The sequence below is a fragment of the Camellia sinensis genome, chromosome 13 (assembly GCF_055761805.1).
Source record: "Camellia sinensis isolate YWXY chromosome 13, ASM5576180v1, whole genome shotgun sequence".
NCBI lineage: Eukaryota > Viridiplantae > Streptophyta > Magnoliopsida > Ericales > Theaceae > Camellia > Camellia sinensis.
In genome coordinates this window covers 37332555-37345296 of record NC_138973.1, presented here as the reverse complement: position 1 = coordinate 37345296, position 12742 = coordinate 37332555, and positions in this window count along the sequence as shown.

Here is a 12742-nt window from a genome sequence, read left to right as displayed (position 1 = left end):
AAAGATGTGCAAAAAGTAGAGAGAAAAGAGAATCTTTGACTTTTTAGTATGGATTGTTGGCTTTTTGACTAATTTAGTAACTTTTTGGCTTTTTAGCTAAAATGGAGGGTTCCCAAACGAGGCCAAAATGACACAAAGGGTAAAATGTAAAAGACTATTGATGTAATTTGCCCAAAGATAACATACTTCTTACATCACAAAATATTAGTCCTTTATTTTATTTTTTGTTATCTCAAAATTAGTTTCTTTTAAAAATCGATAACTAAAATAATGTAAGTTTTCTATTTTGCCCTTCCTCTAAATTCATATACAAAAAAAAAAAAAAATAATTATGACAATTGACGTTTCTCAAAAAAAAAAAAAGTCGAATGATAATTTTAAAAGTTTAAGGCTCTGTTTGGTTGTGTTTTCAAATTACATTTCTACCCTATTACTCCCGCTTCACGTTTGGATGCAACTTTGAAAATGAAATTCCACCATATCATTCAAAATACAATTTGACTTCCCGTTTGGTAACTTTTTTCTTCGTTTCTCCACTTTCAATGTCTTCAGTCTTCTTCCTTTCTGAAAAGTTTCCATGTTCATCATCTCTGAAAAGGTTTACGTGCAAAAAGAAATATACAGGTGAACTGATCTACTCGTCTTTCTCTGTTTCAAAGATCATGGCTGAGATTCGTCACGGGTAGTGTTCATTGTGAACTCAGACCATTTCATAAATTATGTCTGTGAACCCACTCCCTACTCATATCATCTCCCACAAATCAAGTGAGTTATAATTTGTGTGTTGTGGAAGATTCATTCTACGGGCAACCAAACAACGACGACACCGAGGTCAAATAAATCACAAATTTATTTCAAATATTTTCTTACAGGTCATTGATTTTCTGAATCACCCCTAATTTTATTCCCAATTTTTTTTTGTCACAGGTCAAATTTGTCAAACCTATTCTCAAATCAGACAACTACCAAAGAGTCGCAGTCACTGTACCCACTCCATCACCAATGATAACTATTCAACTCCCACTAATCTGGTAGGTATATCTTTCAATCATCTGGTATGTACAAATGATTTCTAAAATGGTTTCTGAGAAGTCCAAACGAGTATACAGATAGTTTCTGATCTATCTGAACTCTTTGAACGGTTGAAGCTGAGCCGGTCGTCCCCCGGGTCGACCGCTTCTTCTTCTTCTACTTGCTTATTTCTTATTGTGGTCTTCTTCTTCTTCTGCTTGTTTGTGGTTATTTTTTTACTGTGCAAACTTGTTTCACAAACTTTTTACAGACAATGTTATGTCATTTTAATTTTGTCTCTGTTTTGGCCTTCAAATCATTTGTCTTTTCTACAGTTCAAATAAACATTGATATTATGTGGTTTTTATTTTGTCTCTGTATTACCCTTCAAATCATCTGCTTCTCCTAACATTATTTAACAAGTTCAAATAAACATTAATCTTATGTGGTTTTTATTTTGTCTCTGTGTTGCCCTTCACACCATCTGCTTTTCCTAGCATTATTTAACAAGTTCAAATAAATATTAATTTATACATAAATAATTGTAATTGATTTTTGCTCTGTTATTTTTTTGTATCCACTCCAGAGTAGTTTAAATATAAATTGTGTGTTTGTAGATGAATGGAAACAATTCAGGTGAGAATCAGGATACAAAAATGTGGACTCCCAGAATTGAAATGAAATTAATAAACATGTTGAGAGAAGAAGTTAAAAAAAATCAAACAACAGGCCGTACTATTGTGTGGACAATTACGCATTGGAATCATTTTGCAAATCAGTTGCATAATCCGTATGGATTTCGGTATACAGCAAAGCAGGTGCAACAAAAATACCAGCGATTGAAAGCCGATTACTAGACGTTTAAGCGACTACAGGCACAGACTGGTCTGGGAAGGGATCCCATTGTAGGAACTGTTGTTGCCCCCAATGAATTTTGGGATAAGATTTTTCATTAACCTATACCATTTTAAATTTATTTTTGTAACATTTCATCACACGTACAGTATGCTTAATTCAATATTTTCAATTGCTGTAGGCTACAAAAAATGTGAAGAAGTTTAGAACAAAATTATTTGAGTATTTCCAAGAAATAGCGGAAATTGTTGAAAATTGTTGTGCCATAGGGGCATTGTCTCGTGCATTCACACAAGGAGCCCTTGACTCAGATGAAGAAGATGAAATGCTAAATAAATTTTGGAACCCTGAAGTTGGTAGGAGTAATGCTGTTGAAGCCATTCCTGTTGACTTATTCGGCGATGAATACATGGATCCAGCGAATGGCAAAAGTCACAAGAGGGGCCCTACAAGCAGCCAAACTAATAGTGGTCGTTCCAAAAAGCCACGGTCAAGTGGGTTCGATGATGTGTGCGCAACTTTCACATCTTACGTACAGGCAAAAACAGAACATTTACGTACACGATCAACTGACACGGAGGCTGTAAGTACATGTGGTTATGCGTATTTCCTTGATGCATGTCAAGATGCATTGCTAGAGCTTGGGGACATACCACCGATCCAGAACGTTAGGGCACTGGCTGTGACGCCCTCAAAATAAACCCATAAATCATACATTCATGATACAAGAAAGAGATATCATATTCCATACATTAGAGTGTTAAGTACCAAAGTATTACATGTTGATAACAAAAGTAAATGCCCTACGAGCTTACAACTTTCCAAGTCAACACTTGGGTTCAACAAAAGAAAAGTTTTAACTCTTTATACAAAATAAGCCCTTGGCTTGATTTACATGTAATACAAAAAGGTAACAACAAAAAGATCTTTCAGTCTCTAAGCCTCCCAAGCTACGTCCTTGGAGGTGGCATATCACCTGCACCTGAAAATGATGTCCCATTAAGGGTGAGCCAAAGCCCAGTAGAGATATACTAAACCAAATATGAGAAATAACTAAAACATTAGCATTCGATAAATGTTTAACACTTGTAAAACCAATTTACAACACTTCCTGGTTCCATGACAAATATGTCCGTGTTTCATTCCACTTTCCTTTACTTATCCAATTCGAATACATAAGCATGGCTCATCATCTAGCCAAATAGTTAAATGAGACTACAACTCATATTAAAACACTTCCATTATCCACAATTCAAATGAGACTACAACTCATGTTAAAACATTTCAATACTTCAATTATCTACGTTATGTAAACGTAATAAGGATTTCGGGACTTTCACCCCGGACACTCCGGCCAACTTAGTTATTAATGGAGTCCATCCAATATCTCCTCCCAAATAGGTTTGAGAGTGCATCCCCTATCTCCTCCCAAACCGTGGAGTACATCCCCTATCTCTTCCCAAACAAGATACATATGCAATGTATTTAAACAGTTTATCATATACAATGATCAATCCAGGCACATATTCAATGTGTTAATTCAACAGCCATATTCAATGACTTAACCATTTGATTAGTTTCAATTTTCCCTAGTCGACATACAGTATCTACAACAATCAAGACTATCCTCCACCGATAGCCCAAAGCAGTTATCTCTAAACAGATAATAATTTCATCAAACAGATAAATTATCAACATTCTCATTGGTGAGTGATTAATCAATCCAACAACACCATTCAATCTTATAATTCCTCAATTTCATGATTTTCAACTCAATTTCACATTTCCTCAAACTAATTATTCATACATAATTAGGGCATCTTTCCCCTTTTTCAAATAACAACCCTATGGTTCAATTTCATCAATTTAACAACAATAATTCCATTTTCTAAGGCCTCACATACACATGGAGTTCAACAATTGAAAACCCCATTTTTATATAATTTCAAACAAACCCTAACTTCCCAAAATTTTCATAATCCACCATTTATACAAAATGACTAAAATCTATGTCAAAACTCATAAGAAGGAGTAGGGTATCCCTACCTCAAGAGAAGAGACTCAAAGGAGTTGAAGGTGAAAACCCAAGATGCTTCAAACACCAACTTTTCGGATTGAAATGAAGCCTACACCAAGCTCCACACTTCTTACAAAGAGACTAGGGTAGAAGACCACTAGAACTAGATGGATTTGTAGAGAGAAGATGTGTGTAGAGAGAGAAGCAGCCGGGGCTAGGGTTTGAGTAAAGAAGATGATGAAAAAGTAAAGAAGAAGCTGCTGCTGCGAACTGATATATTCGAACCTCGCTCGAGCGAAGGAGTGGTCGCTCGAGTGACCAGACACAAAGAAACCTCGTTCGAGCGCAGAAAGCCTCGCTTGAGCCAACAACACGAAGCTTCAGGTCTGTAACCCAAAAGCATGCTCGAGCGAAGGAAATCTCGCTCGAGAGAAACCCAAAACACAGTCTTCGCTCGCTCGAGCCAAGAAACATAATATTCAGGTCCAAACTAGACGCAGACGCACACTCGAGCGCAAGAATGCTCGCTCGAGCCAACAGAAAGCTCGCTCGAGCGAAGGAACTTAAATACAGAGCTCGCTCGAGTGACAAAAGCCTCGCTTGAGCGAAGACACCAAAAACTGGGCAGCAACAATTTGTTTCAAAACACACCCAACCTGTTACAAACCTGCCCAATACATCCTAAAACTCAAATACAAAGAATTAAAGGATGGAAATGCAACATATATAACAATAGACATCCAAGGAACCAAGCCCAGAATACAATAACCAGTGGAGGGAAAATCGGGATCGCTATATTGACACTGTTTAAAGACAAGGAATGGCGAAGGTTTTTTATGCATACTCCTACCCATATGCGCCTAGCTATGATCCTAGCTTTGCAGTGAAGTGAGAAGTTGTGTTTTGATTAAGTTAACGATTCTCCTTGCTGTTCTGCAAGATGATTTGATGATTCCTATTTTGTTTTTTATCATTTTTTTTCATCCCATGAGATGCTCTCTTTTTTCCATCTTCGTATGTTTATTTTTATTGAACTTTTAAGTAGTTTCTGTTTTACATGAATATGTTGTGTTATTACAAGATGACTACATATTAAACAAATTTTCTTCTCATATATATTTTTGTGGATGTTGGTAAATGACTAAGGCCAACTATTCATGTAGCCACTTTTTAATTCAGTTTCACTAATAATGGTAAGCGTTAGCATGCTGTCAAACATTATTTTATAATTATGCTTTTATTGTGATGTAGACGAAACAATATGGCATTCGACACAGAAAACAATGCAATGGAGATCTCATCAGAGGAGGATGAGGTTATTGAAGATTTTATGAATTTTTTTGATGATTGCTGTCATGCATGACTATATCAACGTGTCAAGTAGTAGGTGACCACAGCGAACTTGTCCATTCAAAGGTGATGATTACATCTTCAGCTTATTAAATGGCCATCCAGAAACAATGATGGACATTAAGCGAATGGATGCATAAACATTCATTTTATTGAAAGGCACCTACTTCAAAATGGCTTTATCAATACTGAACATATGCATATCAGTGTCGAGGAATCGTTTGAAATTTTTTTATACACTTTCACACAAAATGATCACCATCGACTATTGGCAGATAGATTTCAACACTCCACGGAAAATAATTTGTCAGCACATCAAAATTGTTATGCGGGCACTGTGCAAGCTTGCATCAACGGTTATCAAACCATGTAACCAAGACGAGATACCGACAAAAATTTTAAATGACAAGAGGTTTTTTCCCTGGTTCAATGTATGAATTTAATGATTGTCCTATAAGTTTTCAATAACAATAAGGGACAACATTTTTTTTCCTCATGTTATAAGATTAATATCCAAGTTTGTTTCGTATTTAATGTCAACCAAATATCTTTCAAGTAGGATTGTGTCGGTGCTATCGATGGTACATTGGTGGATGCATGGGTCCCTGCTTCAAGACAAAATACATTCCGCGGTCGCAAATCTAAGGTATCGCAAAATGTACTCGCAGCTTGCGACTTCGACATGTTGTTCACATTTATTAATTCTAGATGGGAATGTAGCGCTCACAACAACGCTATTTTAGTTGACTCTATTACAAGAGCTGATCTACAGTTCCTACACCCACCCCATGGTGAGTGTCACGAAATAACGTACCGTACATTTTTTGAAATTATTTTTTTGTACATCTATTTGACAGAACAGTGCATTCATTATTTACATGTAGGCAAGTATTATTTAGTGGATGTTGGTTTCACGAAAATGCCTGGATTTCTTGCCCCATTTCATTTCCAACGCTATCACTTGCAAGAGTTTCATGGCCATCATTATTTAGGACCTAAGGAATTGTTTAACCATCGACATTCGTCATTACGCTATGTCATAAAAGAACATTTGGTGTTCTGAAGAAACGATTCCCAATATTGCGGTTCATGCCAAATTACAAGTCTGCAAGACAAGGCCCTCTCATGATTGCATGTTGTGTACTGCACAATTGGATCTGTTTGCATGGAGATATGGACCCATTCTTTATGGAAACTAATAATGAAATGGCAGCAGAAGCGGAAGCAGACGGGTTTGTTGGAGACCAAGCTGACTATGTTGACATGTCACAACATGGGTTGATGTACCAATCGAACTTTAGGGATGCAATTGCTACTGCTATGTGGTAAAATCATGTTGGCCATAGATAGATTTGTGATGTGAACAAGTGAATATCGTAGTGACTAATGGTTACAATTATGTTACTAGTTTCAATCATTATGACACCTTTATTACATACCTTCGCCCACTTTATGTAACTGTGAATTTAATGAATTTTTTCCTCTTTTTGTAGGATTGGGTTAAATGGCAATTAAAGAAAAGGGAACACAAAGATCATCACATAGTCAATCAACAAAATGTAATTACTTGAACGAAGACACTTATATATGTTGTTGATACAATGTATAATATGCATGGGCAAACACTTTATTGAATTTGATGGTTGAATGATGCATGCAAAAATTGTAGTTTATGATGTTCATTCAGTTTATGATGTTCATTAATTTTTTTTTCATTTTATTAAAATAATGGTTTTGTTATTAATTTTAATTTTTGTTATTAAAATAATGGTTTTGTTCTTTTTAATTAATTGTTTTTTTTTTTCATTTTATTAACGTAATGGTTTTGTCATTAATTTTTATACCAAATAAATTTTTATTAATTTTTTTTCCTTTTTATTAAAAAAATGTATAATTATTAATTTTAAACTTTTTTTATTTCATTTTAGCCGAATTTTTTTCATTAATTTGTTTTTTTCATTTTATTCAAATAATGATTTTGTTATTAATTTTAATTTTTTTATTAATTTGTAAATGACATTTTTTTATTAATTAATTTTTTTCATTTTATTGAAATGAAGGCTTTGTTATTATTTTTAATTTCTTTTTATTAATTTTTGTATGAATTTTTTTTTATTATTTTTTTTTTCATTTTATTGAAACAATGGTTTTGTTATCAACTTTAATTGTTCTATACAATTTTATATTAGTTTCCATATGAATTCTTTTTTATTAATTGTTTTTTTGTTTATGTTATTAACATAATGATTTTGTTATTAATTTTTATACCAAATAAGTTTTTATTAATTTTTTTTTCGTTTTTATTTTAAAAAATGTATAATTATTAATTTTTACTTTTTTTATTTCATTTTAGCCGAATTTTTTTTATTAATTTGTTTTTGGCATTTTATCAAAATAATGTTTTGTTATTAATTTTAATTTTTTTATTAATTTGTAGACGACATTTTTTTATTAATTTATTTTTTTCATTTTATTGAAATGAAGGCTTTGTTCTTATTTTTAATTTCTTTTTATTAATTTTTGTACGATTTTTTTTAATTTCTTTTAAAATTTTATTGAAACAATGGTTTTGTTATCAACTTTAATTGTTCTATATAATTTTATATTAATTTCCATACGAATTCTTTTTTATTAATTGTTTTTTTGTTTATGTTATTAAAATAATGGTTTTGTTATTAATTTTTATACCAAATAAGTTTATATTAATTTTTTTCCTTTTTATTTAAAAAAATGTATAATTATTAATTTTTACTTTTTTAATTTCATTTTAGCCGATTTTTTTTTATTAATTTGTTTTTGTCATTTTATTAAAATAATGGTTTTGTTATTAATTTTAATTTTTTTATTAATATGTAGACGACATTTTTTTATTAATTTATTTTTTTCATTTTATTGAAATGAAGGCTTTGTTCTTATTTTTAATTTCCTTTTATTAATTTTTTTTTCATTTTATTGAAACAATGGTTTTGTTATCAACTTTAATTGTTCTATACAATTTTATATTAATTTCCATACGAATTCTTTTTTATTAATTGTTTTTTTTTGTTCATGTTATTAACATAATGGTTTTGTTATTAATTTTTATACCAAATAAGTTTTTATTAATTTTTTTCCTTTTTATTTAAAAAAATGTATAATTATTAATTTTTACTTTTTTTTATTTCATTTTAGCCAAATTTTTTTTTATTAATTTGCTTTTTTCATTTTATTAAAATAGTGGTTTTGTTATTAATTTTAATTTTTTTATTAATTTGTAGATGACATTTTTTTATTAATTTATTTTTTTCATTTTATTGAAATGACAGCTTTGTTCTTATTTTTAATTTCTTTTTATTAATTTTTGTACGATTTTTTTTTATTAATTTCATTATATAACTCACAAATTGTTAAACATTGTCACTGATTAATTTTACAGTGCAAAAAAAGAAAATTATTATTCATAACGTTAATACAAAATATTACAACAAAATAGCAAAACAAAATAATCACAACAAAATGAGAAAACAAAATAACCACAACCAAATAAGAAAATAAAATATAACCACAACATGTGTGAACCATTTAAACGCTCATCGAAACAAGTTAAGCATCATTGTCATATGGTGTTGAAGGTGGAGGGAAGTAGTGATGGTACACCTGAGTGACTCGATGGTCAATCTGATCAATGCAGTTCCTTGTCACTTCATCACGTCTCCCAGAGTCTACACGAAACTCACTAAATTGTTGAATTAGTGAGTTCTGAGCGGCGGCAAATTCATCGAACCGAGTACCTAATGTATTGACCAGATTAGCCATTTGTTGTTCCCATTATAGGCGTTGATTATACCGTTCTTGTTCCAACGCTAAATAATCAGTCCAGTATTGGGATTGTTCATTTGGTGCCATGGCATTGTCATTGGGTTCTTCCTCATCAGGTATTGGTTCATTTTCAAAATTAATAGAGCCCAGTAAGTTTTCAGCACCACCAACTTGGGTCAGTGTGTACTCAGAAATTGGTGAAGTGATTCTCACATCTACTTCACCTTCAAGGTTGACTGATGCGCTTTGAAAATTTTGGTTAACAAAGCTCCAAAAGGTAGTAATCGGCCACTGAGAGTACCAAGATTTGCAACCATCATTTCTTTCAGTAATATGTAGCATAAATCTAATGTTTGTCCAATTTCAAAACAATATAACAAATAAATATTAAAACATGGAACAACATCAAAATGTCCTTTTTTGGGGGTGACATTTTCAACTATCCATCGATGAAGAATACGAAGGTGGAGTTTTAAATGTCTTGCTTATAAATTAGTGCCAGTAAATCGGTTCTCACAAATTGTGGTATAAACCTCAATTAGATCACCAACAATGTTAGCTAATTGAGTCGCAGTTTGAAAATGGCATTGCAAATCTCCTGTTTCAACTCCAATAATTTGTGCAAAAGTGTGGGGGTTTAGTATGATTACTTTCCCTTTCACATAAGAGGTCAGACTACACTACTCCACTTGTCCCTCAGTAGATCTCAAGTGAAGGTAAAATAAATATACAAGACGGGGATATATCTTATTTGGTAAATTAGTTAAAGGTAACTATTTCATCGTATCCAGTCTGCCAAGCAACAGTGGGTCATATTGAGAAGGTAGATTTACCTTTCTCCCTGTAACAATTGGTCGATTAGCAAAATTTGCATAAGCTTGTTCGTGATTGTATGTGAGAAAATTAACAATTGGATAGTGATCATGTTGTTATTGTTGTTGACGTTGTGCAGGGTTAGAGGGTTCGCCACGTTCGTGTCTCGTTCTTTTTGTTCTCGGCATGATGACTACAAAAGTTATGAAAAATGTATGAAAAATGTGCAGCAAAATGTATGATGTTGGTGTGAGAAAAAAAAGGAAGAAATAGGCAAACTGAGCCTCGGCTAAAAGGCAACCAACAGATAGCAAAACTGAGTGCGAAAAGCAAACTGGCTGAAATTGAATGATCGGCAGGATGACTGGCCAGTTGTCCTGTATGGTGGATTTTTCGCCTTTCCGCCACTCAACAGCTATCAACAATATGAAACTGTGGTTCAAACTAACCTCGCTCTTCTCTCTTCTTTTACATGGATATCTACACTGAATGTAGTCAATATTGTAGGCTGAAGAAGTTGCTGAAATTGTTGGAATGAGATGGTGAAGATGGCATGGTTAAACAAATGCAGAGATACTAACTTATATAAAGGCTTAGGTTCAGAAGGGATTTTTTTTTCTTATTTATTTTTAATTTCTTTAGTATACTGTTCATTTTTTTAATTATTTATTTTAGATTTATTTCGTATACTGATCACTGACAATCTGTGCTCGTTTTTGGCTTCTTTTTTCTTTTCTTTTATAGAACAGTGATCAACTGACACTCAGCAGATGAGGGAGTGGGTCTATCAGATGAGTGAAATTACACTATTACCCTTTTTATTTTATTCTTACATAACAACCTGCCATTCTTTGAAAGAGGGGTGAATTGGTCATTTTGTAGACAAATATCACTCAATGGCCCCCAATTATATGAGCTTCACGGGTGGGTGAGAGTTAGGTGTGAGGGACAATAATGCACCTAGAAATGAAGGAACGATTTTTTTATTAAATTAACAAAATTTAATAAATGAAAAAATGTTGATAATGTTTGGTAACGTTTATGTTTTGGTTTGTATTTAAAAAAATTGAACAAACTGATTTTTGTTAATTTTTATCAATATGTAATCTCCAAACTTGTTGACTTCAACAAAATTTTTGACAAATATTAAAAACATATTGCACAAAATGTTTGTACAGGCCTAAAAATGAATTGACAGAAAAATTAATTGACATAAAATAATTGACATAGAAGTTATTTCAAAGAAAAAATTATTTGAAAAAAAATTATTCAAAAAAATTACTTAAAAACAATTAATTTTATTAAAAATCATTTTTTTATTTGAGTATTTTAAAAATAGTTTGGTTATGACTGTTGATCAAAAATACGGATATCGAGTTATGAGTTGTGTGTTTGATTATCAATTATAGGTTGAATTAAGTTTTGAAAATTATTGTGAAGACTCATCACCAAACAAATTTTCTTATTTCACATATAGCGATCCCGGTTTTCCCTTCTTTGTTTATTGTATTCCGGACTCGGTTCCGTGGATGTGTCGTTGCCTTATTCTCGTTTCCATCCTTTACTCTTTGTATTTGAGTCTTGAGTTGTGTTGGGCAGGTTTGAAACAGGTTGGTTGTGTTTGGAAACTAAGAGTTGATGTCCAGATTTTGGCCTTCACGCTCGAGCGGACCCTTTGCTTTTGCTCCTCTACTCGAGCGGGCATTCTGACGCTCGAGCGGGATTATTCATCTCTCAGTATTTTGTTCTGCAGGTCATTGGACGCTTGAGCGTCCACTTTCACGCTCGAGCGGGGACTTTCGTCTGCAGAGCTTCTGGAAGTGTGCATTCGACGCTCGAGCAGAGCTTTTCACGCTCGAGTGTGAGTCTGTGTCTGATGCTTGAGCGGGGCGTTCCACGCTCGAGCAGACTGTATATTATATCAGTCCGAGATATAGCTTTTTGGATCACTTTTTCAACTTTCTCTCTCTCTCTAGCTTTTCAAAAACTTCATTTGAGAGCTCCTCTCTTTAGAACACACCTTCTCTCTAAGAAATCATCTAGTTTTAGTGATCTCCCATCTTTGTCCCTTTGTAAAAAGTGTAGAGCTTAGTGTGGGCTACGTTTGGATCCGAAAATCTTGGGGTTTGGAGCACTTTCGAAATTCTTCATCTTCTCCTTTGAGCTCCGAAATTAAGGTAGGGATAACCTACTCTATTCTATGAGTTTTAACATAAATTTTGGTCATTTTGATTAGATGGCGTTGCTTAGTCATTTTGAGAAAGTTAGGGTTTGATTTGAGGTTATATAAAGGGGGGTTTTCAAATGTTAAAACCTATGTGTGTATGAGACATTGAAAAATGAAATTGTTGTTATTAAATTGATGAAATTGAGCCTTTGGGCTAATAGTGAGAAAGAGGGGAAAATGCCCTAATTATGTTGAATAATTAATTTGGGAAAATATGAAATTCATGAAATTGGAAAATTGTGGGAGTAAATGGTGTAGTTGGATAATTTAATCACTCACTATGAAAATGTCGATATTTTATCTGTTTAGAGATAATTTCTTTGGGCTATTGGTGGAGAATAGTTTTGATTGTTGTAGACATTGTATGATGATTAGGGAAAACTAAAACTAATCACATTGAATGTCATTGAATATGACAGTTGGAATAATACAGCAAATGTGTGTATTGATTGATCATTGTATATGATAAGTGTTTAAATACATCGTATATGTATATTGTTTGGGAGGAGATAGGGGATGTACTCCATAGTTTGAGAGGAGATAGGGAATGGACTCTCAAACCTGTTTGGGAGGAGATAGGGGATGGACTCCACTGATACAGCAAATCTGTGTATCACTTGAAATATGGAAGTGTTTTAATATGAGTTATATTCTCATGTGAATTGTGAAGT